At 42.1% G+C, this 17,059-nt stretch overlaps 1 protein-coding gene across 1 annotated transcript in view; it reads right to left on the bottom strand.

The window, feature by feature from the left end:
- The window catches only part of BCL9 (BCL9 transcription coactivator), a 184,403-nt gene extending 168,158 nt beyond the window's left edge, over positions 1-16,245 (bottom strand). The window contains exon 1 of the mRNA XM_075197318.1: positions 16,013-16,245. The gene's annotated coding sequence lies outside the window, so the exon portion shown is untranslated. The remainder of the gene's footprint in view (positions 1-16,012) is intronic.
- Between the last annotated feature and the right edge of the window lie 814 nt (positions 16,246-17,059).

Here is a 17,059-nt window from a genome sequence, read left to right as displayed (position 1 = left end):
CAGGGAGGCTTACATAGATAGGGAGAAAGCCTACCTCTGGTGAAAGCATCCATATTTGCTGGAAAAGGGGCTTTTCTCACTTTCATAAATAGTCCCCTTAGTTATAATATCTATCCTTTTGCAGTAAATTCACGAGGGAACTGGGAGATTGGCTTTCTGTCCCAGGAAGATTCCCCAAAATTCAGAAGTCTCCTGGATGTTCTCGGGAGAGTAGGCAAATATCATCATCATCATCATCAGCTAATTATATAGCACTACTAATTCCGCAGCGCTGTGCAGAGAACTAACTCACATCAGTTCCTGCCCCATTGAAGTTTACAGTCTAAATTCCCTAACATACACACATACAGACACACAGAGAAACTAGGGTCAATTTGAAAGCAGCCAATTAACCTACTTGTATGTTTTTGGAGTGTGGGAGGAAACCGGAGCACCCGGAGGAAACCCACGCAAACACAGGGAGAACATACAAACTCCACACAGATAAGGCCATGGTCAGGAATCGAACTCATGACCCCAGTGCCGTGAGACAGATGTGCTAGCCATAAAGCCACCGTGCTGCCCTTAGTCCTTTAAGTAGTGCAGTTATAAAATGAAAACAAACCTTTAATTGGTTGCTATGGGTTACAGCACTTTTCATCTAACATTGACGGATCAATAAGCAATATTTTACAATGACCTGTTTCACCAATCACATAGATATGCAATCAGGCGGTGCATCATATTAACAGTTGTTATTTTATTTATGATCAAATAAAAGTTTTATGCGTTTTGAGGAGACCTTGTATTGTACTTACGAATTTGCGTATACTGCAGTCTGTTCTGTCTGTCTCTGTATGGCAAGTACTGATTAGGCAGAGCGAACTTCAAAATACACTTGGATTTGAATACGGCCGGAACTTCGGACAAGTTCCGTGCTCTTTTTAAACGCACAAATTACTGATATGAATCAGGCCCAAAATGTCACAACGAGATCAAGTAAAATAAGATCATATTCGCATACAGGGTATTAGGACTTGGAATGTTTAGCAAACTTATGTAGTTCCTATAAATCTGTAGCTGCCGAATTGTGGTAGCTGCAAAGGACATAGACAAACATGTTTGATCGTCACTTTTCTGCAGCCTTAATAAATAAGCCATTATATGTTACAATTACTACCCAAGAAATAACAGTCAGCATACGGAGGCAGTCAGTCGATATAGAGTCCTGCCTTCCTTATTATAGCTTTTCCCAAGCTGCTGATTGTGAGATCTCTTGAGCTTATGTGAGTGACAACATTTTATACGGTACCCGGAGGGAGATGATTCCAGGCTCAGGGGAGAACTCGGCACTCAGATTTCTTCATGCCCTTGTTAGTATAATATACAGTAGGGACACAATGGTTTGGGACTACATCTGCTATTATTAAACTGATGTGTTTAGTCCAGCGAGGATTGCAAGGATCAGTAAGGACAACAACAAAGCATTCATTAAATTACATGTACGCGTCACCTGCTGCCATCGTTAGAGGGTCATCTGTGATTAAAAAAACAAAAAAGAGAGTGTAGGCTTTTACACACGGGCTCCTTGGTAGGCAACCAAGTGAATGCAACCTGAATGGAGCCGCAAATAAGGATATTCAATGCAATGGGTCAGTAATGTTTTTAAATGGAAGACATAGCAATAATGGGACAAGTAGCATTCAGTGGCCATCATGTCTATGAATATAGCAGATTTGTTCTACTTAGGGACTAACATTTAGCACTTCTCAATCACGGGGGCACATTAAAATTTCAATATTCCTCTGAATATCGCGGCTTCGCATGTTTTCCGGTACCTCGACATCGCGGAAGAGAAATCCGTGATGTTACATGTTGCGGAATGCCTGCGCACCCGTTCCGAGGGCACTTTGCTGAATACGCCCCACAGTACTGTAAGCGCAGTAGTCAGTGGTCAAAGAGGAAATTTAGAAGTGGCGGGGTGGAAAATGTAACTGAATGGTGGGGTCCACCTGGTCCCCAAAGTTTTAGGTAATAGATTTAGATTCATTTTTGTCCTAATTTTGATGTGATTTAAGCACTATTTAATAAAAATACAAAGATATAGTGATGCAATGCTCTCTACTCGGTGCCTCCCACCTCTCATATACACACACACAAATAATGAGGGACACAGTCAGACACACACACATAATGGGGCAAACAGACACACACACATAATAGGACACAAAGATATAGACACAGACACACATATAATGGGAAATACAAACATAGACACAGACACACATATAATGGGAAATACAAACATAGACACAGACACACATAATGGGACACAGACACACACATAATGGGGCACACAGACACACACATAATGGGGCACACAGACACACACATAATGGGGCACACAGACACACACATAATGGGGCACACACACACACATAATGGGGCACACAGACACACACATAATGGGGTACACAGACACACACATAATGGGGCACACAGACACACACATAATGGGGCACACAGACACACACATAATGGGGCACACAGACACACACATAATGGGGCACACAGACACACACATAATGGGGCACACAGACACACACATAATGGGGCACACAGACACACACACACACACACACACACACACACACACACACACACACACATAAAGGGCACACACACACACTCACACTCAGGAAACATAGGCCTGGCTCTATCACTAGTAGTAAAATGTTTACCTGTCTGGGTCATGAGATGAATACTGAGCCTGGTATGTGGAAGAAATAAACAGGAAAACGCCAGGTTTTGTTCACTCTGCTGAGAAATTCCTAAATCAGTGATGGACAACCCGATACACTTCAGGGGTAGTATAGTGTGGCACTCTAACCTCTTCAAAAGGGATGCACATCACTATTAGTCTCAGTAAGTGAAAACCATACAAAGACAGAGGAACGTATCTGCAATAACATATCAGCAGACATTGTACACAAGTGTTACAAGCTATAACAAACCAATGTGACAATACAGCAGGACAGAACTGGGGGCCACAGGTGGAGGATCGCAGGGCCATCTGTTGCCTATCACTGCCCGAAACAGATCTTTACCCAGAACATCAGTTTCAGGTGAATAACTTTTATTTTACAGTGTGTTTCTATTACTGACAGTTATATCAAGGGCAGACATTGTTATATAGACCAGAATGCACTGAGGCCTATGTTAATCGCTCACCCACTATGGCTTCTGCATTGGAGACAAATGTGCTTGTGAGAATTGATTACCAAAGGCGAGCAGATGAGAGAAGAGCCAGCATGACATACTGACGTATGATGTCCGCTTTGACCACTGAGTGTATTCAACACATGTATAAGAAAGGAAAAAAAAATGAAAAAAAAAAACAGATACAGCTGGTGCTAATAAGTTACATACTATAGATCCTCTATTTCTCAGGAAAACGTAGCATATGAGTTGTCATATGTGAAATATGTAGATTGTGAGTATAAACAATAGGTTAAGTCTGTATATAATGGGTAACTTTGACTTTCACTCCTTGGAAAAATGTTGAGGACAGCTGTCCATGGCCTGTTGCTAATTAGGTTTATATTTGTGGAAAAGGTAAAGCATACTTGCCAACTCTCCCGGAATGTCCGGGAGACTCCCGCATTTTGTGAGAGTCTCCCGGACTCCCGGGCGAGTGTGGCAATCTCCCGAATTCTGCCCACTTCACTAGGAAGTGCCCCACTTCCTAGTGAAGTGGGCAGAATTAGATCCCAAACGCCGCGATTCCCGGTGAATCGCGGCGTTTGGCCCCGCCCCCGCTGTCAAATGACGCAATTTGCGTCATGACGTCACAGGGGGCGGGGCCGAAATGACGCGATTTCGGCCACCCCGCCCCTTCACGCCCCCCTCCACTGGCTGGCTCCCGGAAGGGAGCTGAAGAAAGTAGGTAAGTATGAGGTAAAGATGGAAGCGCCCATATGAAGTATGTCAAATAAAGTGTATCCACTACTTCAAAACCAGATAGAAGACTTGATAAAGGTCTTTGGAGGAGGGTAACCTCAACGGTCGCAGTGGGTAAAGGTCTACTTCACTTGTGTAGCTTGAGCACAGTCCTTGAAGTGCTATTGTCTATACTGGTTCATAGACAGGTCCTAAATGGGTTCCAAACTAGGTCCTAAATGGTTTACTAGGCAGGTCCGTGATGAGATCCAAGGCAGGTATGAGATGTTTTCCTCAACATGTCCTAAATGGGTTCCAAGGCAGGTTGAAGATGGGTTCCTAGGTAGGTCCTAGATGGGTCCCTAGGTAGATTCTAAATGGGTGCCGAGGCAGGTTCTAAATGGGTTCCAAGCTACATCTAAATTGTTCACTAGGCAGGTCCGAGATGAGATCCAAGGCAGGTATGAGATGGGTTCCTAGGCAGGTCCTAGATGGGTCCCTAGGTAGATTCTAAATGGGTGCCGAGGCAGGTTCTAAATGGGTTCCAAGCTACATCTAAATTGTTTACTAGGCAGGTCCGAGATGAGATCTAAGGCAGGTATGAGATGGGTTCCTAGGCAGGTCCTAAATGGGTTCCAAGGCAGGTATGAGATGGGTTCCTAGGTAGGTCCTAGATGGGTCCCTAGGTAGATTCTAAATGGGTGCCGAGGCAGGTTCTAAATGGATCTCAGGGCAGGGCAGGCCCTACAGGGGTTCCGAGGCAGGGCCTACATGGGTCCCGAGGCAGGACCTACATGGGTCCCGAGGCAGGACCTACATGGGTCCCGAGGCAGGTACTACATGGGTTCCTAGGTATATCTTAAATGTGTTTCTAGGCAAGTCATAGTTGGATTCCTAGGCAAGTCTTAGATGGGTTACTAGGCAAGCCCTAGATGAATTCCTAGGCAGGTATAAGATTGGTTCCTAAGCCGGTCCTAGATTTTCCTCTTTGCTGGTCCTAAATGGGTTCCTAAACAGGCCGTAGGTTACTAAGCAGGTCCTAGATGGATTCCTAGGCAGAAATTAGATGGGTTCCCAGGCAGGTCTTAGATGGGCTCCTAGGCAAGTACTAGATGTATTCCTAGGCAGGTCCTAGATGTATTCCTATGCAGGTATAAGGTGGGTTCTTAGGCAGGTCCTAGATGTATTCCTAGGCAGGTATAAGATGGGTTTCAGGCAGATCCTAGATCGATTCCTAGGCAGGAATTAAATGGGTTCCTAGGCAGGTCCTAGATGGATTCGTAGGCAGGTATAAGATGGGTTCCAGGCAGATGCTAGATCGATTCCTAGGCAGGTCTTAAATGGGTTCTGAGGCAGTTGACTTCCTAGGCAGGTCCTAGATGGGTTCCTAGGCAGGTACCAAATGCAGGGGGTTTTAAGAAATAACTCTGCCAGCAGTTGTTATCTTTAGCTCCCACACCCTTGGGATCACAGCCCAAAGCCTCACTCTATAATGTCAACCTGGTCCATCCCTTTCCACCGACAGAGAATGTCATGGATCAGCCTATGGGGAATTCATCAGAAAAGAGTAATGTGGGAGGACTAGGCAGACTCTTCTCTGTGCCCCTCCCCCCCCCTAAAGGCCAGTAAAATAGAGAATAGTCTGTCGGGTAGTCTTTATACATTCCTATCAGGTACAATTTCACCTTCCTGCTAAAACTGCAGCTATTACACCAGAAGAGAAGACAGAAAACAATTGAGCTGATTTTTTTCCTGCGTTTTGTGCTTCTTTTTTTATTTCTCTTTCATTTGCTCTGCAGAAACAAGCTGCCCGCTGCTGAGTTTTCAGACCGCAGAGCAGATTGACAGGAGCAGAAACTGTAAATCCACAGAATACACCATCTCAAGTCAACATCTCCAGAGGACAAAGGCTGGTAACATCTGAAAAATATTAACCCTCTTCTCTACACTGCTATATGGATTGAGAGATCAGGGTCTATTTACCAGGACCATGAAGCGATAGAGAATCTTGTATCGATACCATTTATGATCCAAATTAAAAGCAGCTTTCCACAGTCGGTCTGGTTGCCTCTGCGCGCGTAACCCGGCTTTGTCGTGTTACACTTGTGCAGTGGAACTTTCAATGACAAAATAATAATAATAAAAAAAAATTAAATAAGTTTGAAAATATACAAAAATTATTAAAAACAAAAATTAAATATTTTAACAAAATACTAAAATAAAAACAAATACTTTACTTAAATAAATAAAGCAATCCCCCCCCCTGTTAATAGCCCCTGCTACCGCTATCAATACAGCAGCGACCCTTTGAAATATAGGGGAAGCCCTAATTCTGATGGAAGGAGGTCTTTTCTCCCTTTAAATAGACCCCCTTAAACCGAGAATATTACGAGAGGTGGATAAAATTCTATTGACGTTCATGTTAGGGAGTTAATGGAATATTCATAAAAAGTTTAATATACAAGTGACGTTATTGTTCGTATAACCCATAGTTGGCAACTCTCTCAATTATTCTGGAGTCTTGTGGGCATCCTGGAAGACTTACCGGATTTCAGCGGGCAACTCTCCCTTAAGGCTGCGCACTGACCATGCACGGGCTGGGACATGTTAGAATGACGCGAATTGCATCATCAAGCCACAACCACCCCAGTAAACCCTGAGAGGTGGGCGTGAAGGGACGGGGCTCCGCAAATCGCATCATTTTGGCCTGCCCCTCTGCAATGTAATGATGCAAACGTGTCATTTTATCACAGGGGGCGAGCCAAAATGATGCGATTCCTGGAGAATCGCATGGTGGAGGCTTCAAATCTGCCCACTTCCTGCGGGAGAATTGTCAGCTCTCCTGGGAGTCCTGGAGACCTACCCAGAATTCTGGAGTCTCCCAGGCATTTCGGGAGAGTTGACAAGTATGTATTTGCAGAGTGTTGTAGCAAAGATGAAAACTTTTTTTTTTTGTATGCATGTCAGGACGTCGTTTCTGCTGTATCAATAAGGTTATTTAAATGTAAACGATGCTCCAAAGCAATTAAGTTCATAACATATAAAATAAAAGGTTTTGTACATATTAGCTGGTTAGAGGGGTGTGTCTGCTGTCAAGCGGACCCATCTGTGGCTCAATCGGACCTGGGGCTAAATGTATTAGCTTGCGCTCTTTGCAAGTCACCGATATTCTGCAACTTTGCAGGGGAAATTAAAAGCGGCAATAGCTTTAAAGGCAAGTTTTGCTCAACACTGAATTGGATACTGAATGAGCAGAAACATGATGGGTTTGATTCATTAAGGGAAGTAAGGCAAAAAAATGATTTCATTTTCTCCCTGGACAAAACCATGTTACAATGCAAAGGGGTGCAAATTAGTTTATTATTTTGCACATAAGATAAATACTGACTGTTTTTTCATGTAGCACACACACACTTGATAGCTTTATTTGTACACTGAAATTTAAAGCTGATCTAGGACATGTCTTACCCCCAACTATAAATCTGTCCCCACATTTTAAATTTAGCTCCCCTTTCCAATGCAACATGGTTTTGCCAAAGTGCAAAGTTACTCATTTTTTTGCTTTACTTTCCTTAATGAATCAGACCCGAAGTGGCTGAATCATTTATAGAAAACTTATTGTATAAATTTATTTTAATTCGTAGCACAGTACCCCAATTGCAAATGTACTGATTTTTGTATTGGGCATGTATTGATTTCTGATGTATTATGCCAGGTTGGAGGAAATTTGTTTTGCTGACCGCAGGAAATGCTAATCCCATGCTAATGAAGTCTTTTCATTTGCAAGTTACCAAGACCTCTGTTAGCCTGAACGCACAGTAGGGGGTCAAACCCCTAGTTTCAGATTATAAGCTTGCAGGCAGGGGATCTCTTACTGCTTTATTTGTTAATACTCAGTCTTGTTTTATTGCTGTATTTGCTCCCAATTGTAAAGAGCTGCAGAGTATCCCAGCACTTCGTCAATAAATGTTAATAAAAATAATAATAAAAAGTAGTGATGCCTATTACGTGCACACTTAAGGCTAGGCCACAGAACAACGATGAGAAAGGCCTAGAGTTTTACTGAAGGGGAAACTGGCTTCTTTATTTATTTGCTAAGAAAGACTGAAGCATCACAAACAGGGCTCGTAAAGCAAATATCCGCCACAGTTTTTCAGCCCAGCCGCACGCCGAAAGCCAATCTCATGCAAAGTAAAATGCATTCATCTTGCCAATGTGCACTTAATACAAATTCAGCTCCCTTCAACCCATAATCAGTAAATACATTTTGCTCAGCAAAGACGTCTAGATTATTTTGTTCGCCCTTTTCTTTTTTCTTGCCGGAAGAGAGCCAAAGAGAAATTCTTGAAATTTCTCATTTACATGCGTGGTTCTAAGCGCAGAGAATGGCTAAGAGCAGGTTAGTGACGAGAGACCGGAGCGAAGGAGCCGAACGATACGATTCGCCGATACGGCAGCTAATCGCTGCGCCCGGATGTTTGTCTAACAGAGCTGCCAATGTTTGCAGCTCGCTAAAGAGGTGGATAACTCATCAAAAATAAAGACAATTTAATATTTTGGTTTAATAAATGAAAATATAGATGTTTTTGTTGCTGACCTATTCAGTATAGAGTGCGAGATACAGTTAGATGTAAATGACAACTTATGGGAACAGTTTTACAGAGCTGCACAGATGCTGCAGTTCTGATGCCTTAGCTGGAACCCGTCAGATACTAAATTAATCTAAATATACAATAACAGGGGCAAATATACAGAGCTAGATGCAATAGGTGCCAATTGTGACAGGAAATGAAAAGACGAAACAATAGATGTCTGATTCATCTTCCAACGCAATATGATGCCACATGCGCTTAAAACAACTGCACGTAACTTGCATGCATGTACGCTCGTATTCAAGTACAAGCGGATCTGAAGAAGGCTTCCATTTGAATATGGGTATAAGTGCGCTCTCATACCTCCCACATGAAAGCGGGACAGGGCAGAGTACGCAATACGATGGGGCGTGGTCAGGTTACGATGGGGACATGGCCACGCCCCCCTCCCCCACAGGGCTGCATAGCATTGTAAAGTGCTAGGCTGCCCATTACAAATCTCCCATTCACCCCAACATTCTCACCTGCGGGACAAACATGTCCTGGGGGCGGGACAGCGGGACAGATTCCCAAAACTAGAGCGGTCCCTCTGAAATCAGGACGGTTGGGAGGTATATGCTCTGACTGTACGTTACTTGCCGTATGCAGACAGGCAGAACAGAATGCAAGATACGTACATGTATATGTGCAATATTAAGTCCCATCAGAACGCATGCCAAAAAAAATCCTATTAAATAAATGAACAACTGTTAATAGTCTAATCATTAATGAAAAATACATGTTAAGAAAAGTTAATTTTTTTTTTACATGAAATACATAAATCAGGATGTTCTTAATGGGAACTGTATATAAATTGCATTTTTTTTAGTTTTGACAACATTAACGTACCTGCCTGTCTCCTGGGACAGATACTGAGAATGGTGTTGTGTAACGTAGAAATAAATATTAGAACTCCTGAATTGTTCATTCTGCAGACGGGAAGTTCCTAAATAAAGTTTTGCCAGAACATCAGTTTCAGGTGAATTAACGTCTTACAGTGGCTCTATTACTGACTGAGTTATACAAGCAGCAGCCATATTTCTGGAGACTAAGCTGCAGTGAGGCCAAGGTAAGTAGCTCACCCACTGTGGCATCTGCATTGAAGACAAATTTGACTGTGACAATTGATCACCAAGTGGGGAGTTTGCGGAGCAGTGGAGAGAAGTATAGGTATGGAATACGGCTATGTACCGGACCACTTCCACCACAGGATCAAAATTTAAAAAATTAAATAATTTATTTAAACTTAATAAAAATAAGGTTACAGTTACTTTAAAGTCGCATTGCTACCTAAAAAAAAACATTTTTTCTAAGGTTACCCCTGGGGGCAGCTACATGTAGCTATTTTTCCCAGGGCTCTGCTGGTTCTATAGCATACTTGCCTACTCTCCCGGAATTTCTGGGAGACTCCTGAATTTAACCCTCCCGGATCCTAAAAAATGCAGAAATTCATGACATTGAATATCGGGGGGTGGGGCTTAATTGCGTCATTTAGCCCCACTCCTCCTATTCAATGCAGTGAATTTAGGCATTTTATAGTAGGGGCGTGGGTATGGTGACGCAAGACTTCACTACACCCCCTCCTACCCCCCTGTCACGTGACCTATCCTCCCGGAGGACAGAGTTACAGAGTCGGCAACTATGTTTTATAACACCAAATAAGTAATGACCACCCTATTTATATATAGGAAGTGAGTGAGAGCACCAATCACTAGCCTCAGTTCTATAATTGTGGCTTGTTATTGGTCCTCCCTCTCACACCCCTAGAGCAAAATGTCTAGTTGTGAAGGGTGAATGGGGGGTGTGGAGGGGCCACCTAGGAGGCACGGTAACTTGAAAAATATTTTCCAAAATTTAAACAAAAAACAATGTGTGATTTTGTGATTCTTCCCGTGGCTACTTTAAAATGTGTGTCTGTTTCCCTATTATTTTAACTTTTAAGAATGTATTTTATGCCAGGTTTTTAAAGGAAATCATTTAACTTGTAATGTTTCTGTTACCACATATTTCTATATACTATTTATACCTCTTATCTTGAAGTTCTTAATGATCCAATAAATGGTTGATTTAGGTGCAATTTACTAGCAGCAATATCCTTGCCTGTGAAGCCCTTTTTGTACAAAGCAATGATGACTGCACTGATTCCATCGTTAAAAGAGGAAGAAAAATGATTTCAAGCACTACCCTCCTTTTAAAGTTTCCAGTCTGTTATTCTAACTCAATCAGCATGACAGAGTGATCTCCAGCCTTGTCCTCGTCAAGACTCTCACCTGTGTTAACGAGAGATTCACTGACCTGATGTCAGCTGATCCTTGTGTAGGGCTGAAATGCAGTGGAAATGTTGTTTTTGGGATAGAGTTCATTGTCATGGCAAAGAGGGAATTTTAAATTAATTGCAATTCATCTGATCACTCTTCACGACATTCTGGAGTATATGTAGATTGTCATCATAAAAACTGAGGCAGCCGACTTTATGAAAAAAAATATTTGTGTCATTCTCAAAACTTTTGGTAACCCATTCCTCTCCCCGTTCCGCCCATGCAATCGTAGCTTGTTGTAAGTGTCCTTTGCGCATGAATATTAATTAAATACACTTACGTTCTCTGGCGTTTGGGCCCTTTCTGGGAATGCACTAAGCAATTTAATGCAATATACAGCACGCATCGGCATTTACGTTCCTTAATGAATCATATATTTTACTGAAAATAAAGTTACAGTTTTCTATTACAAAATCTTACGTTAAAAAGAAACACTTTAATGACCTGGAAAGAGAAGTTCATCTGTAACAAACCGTTATAGAACAATACATACTGAGTACCGTACACGTTTCCACATAATCAATATTTCCTATTTAAACACATCCCTTTCATTCAAGTATGTTATTCTGCTTAGTTCTAGAGTCTCATCTCTGTACAACAGAGTAATATAGCGAAACGTCCAAGAAAGAGTCTAACAGGTGTAGAAAATCTCGCGGTTAACTTGGGGAGATGGATCCTGAGATCTACTTATACCAAGTAATTGAGTTCCGCAAGAAATGAACTGTAGACTATTAGCATTAAGAGAGACCACAAGGCAAGAGGCTCCTGCCGCGTTCCTAATGGTCCAAAGAAAACCGACTGTGGTGATAACAAGATTCCCCCCTCCTATTCAGATTGTTTCACCTTCTTTGGCTTTATATGAACTATGATGTCAAAAATCACTCAGTGATCGCCGAAAAGTATTCATATCACATAGTGTATTTATAATGATTGTATTCACCTGGTTTATTCATTTAAAGGAGCGCACCTGATTTTTATTTATTTTATTTTTCAGTCCTCTCCCCTCATAGGTGATGCATACTTTAAAAACGGAGCCTGGGGAAGGTTTTAATTGTAACACTCTGAGTACACTCGTTGTTACAAAGGCTACGGGCTTCCCTACAGCAGATACCTTGACGTTAACAGGTGAGCTTATCCCAATATAGATATATGGTGCACAAAATCTATTACTTATGTATATGCTGACATATTGTGATTTATACAATGTGGGCTTGATTCATCAAGAAATGCCGATACATGCCATAGTTTGCGTAAAGCCATTATGTGTATGACCAGAACCAAACTATACGCCAGAGAACGCAGCAACATCCAGTTCATCTTCTTACAGCCTAAAATTCCAGGGGTGAAATGGGGAGGGGACTGGGCGTATGCCTGTAGTCAGTGTCAGTAAGGGTGTAATAAGCTGGAGTGCACACAGCAGCGTCTGATTCAAACTTTGGGCATTTCTAAGGTACGTGTTTTTCATTCATAGCACTTGCACCAACTACAGGTCGGGTGTAAGTGCCGATTACTAGATTACTAGTGATGATATACATGCAAAATTACGCAACTGACCGCACCCTGCCCCTCTCGCCCTCCAACTACACTCCCTGCCCGGGATCTCCCGAAATTAACTTTTCAAGGGTTGGTAAGTGTGGATAAAGGGTACCCTGTACTTGCTAGTGGTTGAAAACTGCAGGAGCATGCTAAGAAAGTGAAGAGACATCTGATACCCTTAAAATAACAGAAAGCTGATTGGATGTTTGCTGCATCCAATCAGTAAATCCCTCTTTAACTTTATAAAGCATAGGTGCTCTTTTCTCCTTTGCTAAATCTACGTCACGAATGTTATCAACAGACACTTCTGCTACAGACGATTAAAGCAAGTTATTATAATAAAATGCAAAGTTTTAGGAACCATTAACACCGTTTTTATTTAAAATGCCACAAAGCTCTCAAAGCTCTTCAGTGCTAGATAGTCGGTACAACAAAACTCAGAACAAGTACAAGTCAGGCTGAGAATGTAAGATGTGAGACGGAGGGTAAAGAGGGTAGTGCTTGTGAGCAGGAGCTGAGGGGCAGGAGGGGTATCTCCCCTTCCCCCCTTGGGCCAGTCCCATAGTGGGCTACCTTGGGCTGGGTCAATGGGCCACCTGCATTTTTTCCCTTTAAAATATGCTGCTGAGTCGAGTCTTACCCCCCAGGCTAAAATTTGCCAGCCCTCCCCTTGCGAGCTTACAATCTAGAGGGAGAGGACAATGCTGAGACAATAGGAGATAGTAGGACCATTAGTAGAGTTTGGCATCAGTACAGTAGTAGGACAGGTTATAGCAGTGTTGGCTAACCTGTGATACTCCAGGTGTTGTGAAACTACAAGTCCCAGCATGCTTTGCCAATATATAGCAGCTTATTGCTGGAAGGGTATGCTGGGACTTGTAGTTTCACAACACCTGGAGTGTCACAGGTTAGCCAACACTGGTGGGTGAGGTGGGTATTGACAGAGTGCTTTCAAGATTGCAAGTTTCGGGGAGACTGGTCAGACATGGTAGGAAGTTCCATAAGTGAGATTCAGAACGAGAGAAGTCTTGGATGCTGTAGATTATTAAAAAGCAGGCAAGAACAGATCTGAGGGCATGAGAGCGGGTATCCTGTGACGAGGTCACAGATGATTGAGGGGTAGGATTTGGTGAGGGGTTTGAGGGTAAGGGGGAATAGCGTGAGTTAGATTCTGGAAGTTATGAGGAGATAGGGATTTGCAGATTGGTGCACTTCTAAAATGTTACAAGCTTATTCCAAAAGATGTCATTGCAACTAAATGTAAATAATTAATATGCTTATATGTTATCTCTATATGAGGCATTAATGTATATATTGAAAGTGTACATACCTTCAGTAGGTACAAATGAACTTGGAACTTAGCGATTTGGTAGAATTTGGCCAGTAAATAATGCTCTGTCCCCCTCCCATGTGACATCACCCCCTCCGTTTCCCTAGGCCTAAATTATGGAAATCTCCAGTCCTGTTATTGTGCTGATCTTGGGGATTATAGCATTGAGACATGGGTGGTACAATTATGACATCACGGTGGGGCTTATGTTATAATTTTACAGGCCATATTGGTCCATAAACCTAAGAAAATGACAATTTCAGCACTAATTCCAGGGATCACTGCTGCACATCTATTTGATAAGAGGGTAGGTGCACTTAAGAAGCAATAATTACAGAAACGAACAGTTCATTACACCTATGTATAATGGAGAAGTGATTCGTAACCTTTTTGCTGGTCAGCACCCCCCCCCCCCCACCAAGAAAAAAAGTTCTTGAATTACGCACTTGAAAAATATGTTCAAATTTATATATCAGGAAAACATACATTTATTGCAAATTACTGTCACACACATGTTTATTAAAACCCAACTTAAGATGGAAACATAGACTCAATTTGCTGTTACTTATTAATAATAATATCCTTGAAGTGGGGTTCGTTTATATAAATAGCCACACGCATGTCATCACTCGTGTTTAGGAAGTTTCTGGTCTTTGATGCGTAGAGAATAGAAAGAACATAACAATGTTATGAATATGCTTGGCCTGTTTTCTATTTACTTTGAAAAATATGAGAAAACAATAAATATGGAGAAGAAAAACAGCATCCACATGTATTATTGCCTAAAACAGCTTAGTCACCAGCCTCTAAGTAAGTAGTATTGCGCTATGTAAACTGGGCACAAAATAGTATCACCGATACTGGAAATTCTCAGTTCCGACTTGCAATTGTATGGTCTTACAAACATGCATTCTAGACAGCTAGGAGAGTCTACATCTAACCATAAATAAAAGCTGTTTATTTATGCATTCATTCAAATCAGTGACTAGGAAAACATTGCATACAGAAATATGGCATCATTCACTGAGCAACTTTCATCTAAAGAAATGTAAAACCTGTACCACCTCTCTCTTCTATAAGCTATGGAAAACAATTATGTTTCTTTTTGAACTGCAGTTTTTCACCAACTTTAAAAATGACCTAACAAAGCAAAAGGTGGAAATCTGGAAGTGGGTAGCAAGACACTTAATCGACACTGCAATTATATCCACAGTGAAAGCACACAGAAAAGCCATTACAGGCTCTGCTTCCATGTAAGAAAAATGACACTGACACAATGTAACAAGTCATCTCATAATAATGCAACATAGTTACTGGTTAAGTGTAAAGAACAAAAATTGAAAACAGCAACAATTGCAAATTCCACCAATGCGATTCATAAAAAGACAAGAAGGTAGAACTTGTGTGAGCAGTAACAGCCTTAAAATCAGACAACTGTTGAGCAATTGAATAAAAGAAGGCAAAATATCCAGCAGCAAACATATCAACGACAAATAAAATGCAAAAAAAAAAAAAAAGAACATTAGACTATTCAAAGTATCCAGCAGGGATGCCTATATTTGTTTCATCCTTGGCATCCTCAGCTACTACCCCCCTTTATATAATTCTTGCATCTCTGCCATTGAAGAATAGCCCAGGATAGGTGTTACACGCTTGTAATAAGACCATTCCACCCTATATCGGACCAATATTATGTATCTTGAGGCTCACACTATACCCGCGCACTCGTATCACAAGATGGCATATATAATTTATCTTCACACACCAGGACTCAGAAATCAGTGCTGTACCATGCGGTAACCAGACAGCTAATCCCTTACATAGGAGGGCAATTCATTTAAATCAAATATTCCCATTTCATCCAAAAAAAAAGATTCAACGCCTTTGTGCCCCTCCAAAAAGTTTTTGGGAAGTTTTTATGATAATTAGTGACGCCTGAGCGTTCATTAGGGGTAAATATATCGTTGTTGGGTCTGTGGTACTTGCAGGATCATACAACCTGCGTGCAACATTGTAGCACAATGCTTTATCCCTCTGGTAACAAAGATTAGTTGAAGTTACAGAGAGAAACAAATTTTGCAGATAAGGGATCTGCTCTTCTGGGATCCACAACTAGTGTTTGAGAGACATAAGGCACAGGAGTGATGTGTGTCTTGTCACCCATGCCTGGCTGTGTGTGTGTGTGAGTGTGTGTGAGCTCAGGAATCCAGCTAGCCCCCTCCATCCCCTCCCACAGCAAACAAGCTGCCAAAAGAAATCAGGAATGGAGCTCTCCTTACCTTTTCTCCTGACTACAAGGGCTGCTTGAGATGCATTTGTGAAAGTGGAGAAGGGTTAGATGAGTCAATGAGCTCAAGAAAGACGAGTTTGCTTGCAATCCCTGGGCCTTAGTGTGAAGACACTAGGACAACATCAAAGCAACTTAGGGGGGACACTTTAGGGGCCTATTGTCTGCCTGTGCTCTGATCTGCGTTTCTTGTGACTCCCCCTCTGGCCGCTGGGAGATTTGGTACAGCCCAGGCATTCATGCCAAGTAGCTTTCACACATGGAAGCTTGTCTCAAGCAATTGCTGACAAGCCACAAACAAGACATTCTCCCTCCCCCTTTTTTTGCTCTCTCCTTCCTCCTTCCACCTCCTCTCCCCCCTTTCCCTCCTCCTCCTTTCTTCTAAATGCAAGCTAAAAACTCCAGTGACAGACAGCTAGAGCCAGCCTAGAATGCAAGCAGGAGCAGAGACTGGTGTATAGGAGTGGGACACACACACACTGCAGCCAAGGCTGTGTTGTTGTGTGTGTGGGGGGAAGGGACGGTCTGACTCTCCTTTATCCCAGAAAAATGGCAGAAGACAGAGAAGCATTCTTGCCATCAAAGGCTCCTGGCTCCTAATTATGTTAATAAATCCAAGAAGAGACTTAAACCAACTGCCCTGTAGATTTCTCTTCCTGCCCCTTTTGCTGGGGTGCCCTGTACAGCTAAGTCTACATGCACCTAGACTTCAGCTTTACTTAGTACTTTGTAGCACTTTTCAGAGCAACCAGAGACCCATATCATTGCCCGAGAATTTATGCAGATAATAATTTGTACGCTTGTTTAGTTAGTATTTAATTACTGAAGATAATTCAGGCAATAAATAAGATTGTGTTGAAATATAAATGAGGGAATTGGAGCTGGACTAATTTGACCTGTCTCGAAGAGCGTGCAATCTAATTAGGTGTAGTGTTGGTCGAACAGAAGCTTGGACTGAGAGACAGGTTGGACCTGACATTGTAGAAGACAAATGACCACGAACATTGGTCAACAGTGGTTATCTGCTGACTGAATCCTC

This window comes from Mixophyes fleayi, chromosome 2, assembly GCF_038048845.1.
Source record: "Mixophyes fleayi isolate aMixFle1 chromosome 2, aMixFle1.hap1, whole genome shotgun sequence".
In the NCBI taxonomy this organism is placed as follows: domain Eukaryota; kingdom Metazoa; phylum Chordata; class Amphibia; order Anura; family Limnodynastidae; genus Mixophyes; species Mixophyes fleayi.
This window is presented reverse-complemented; position numbering and strand designations above follow the sequence as displayed.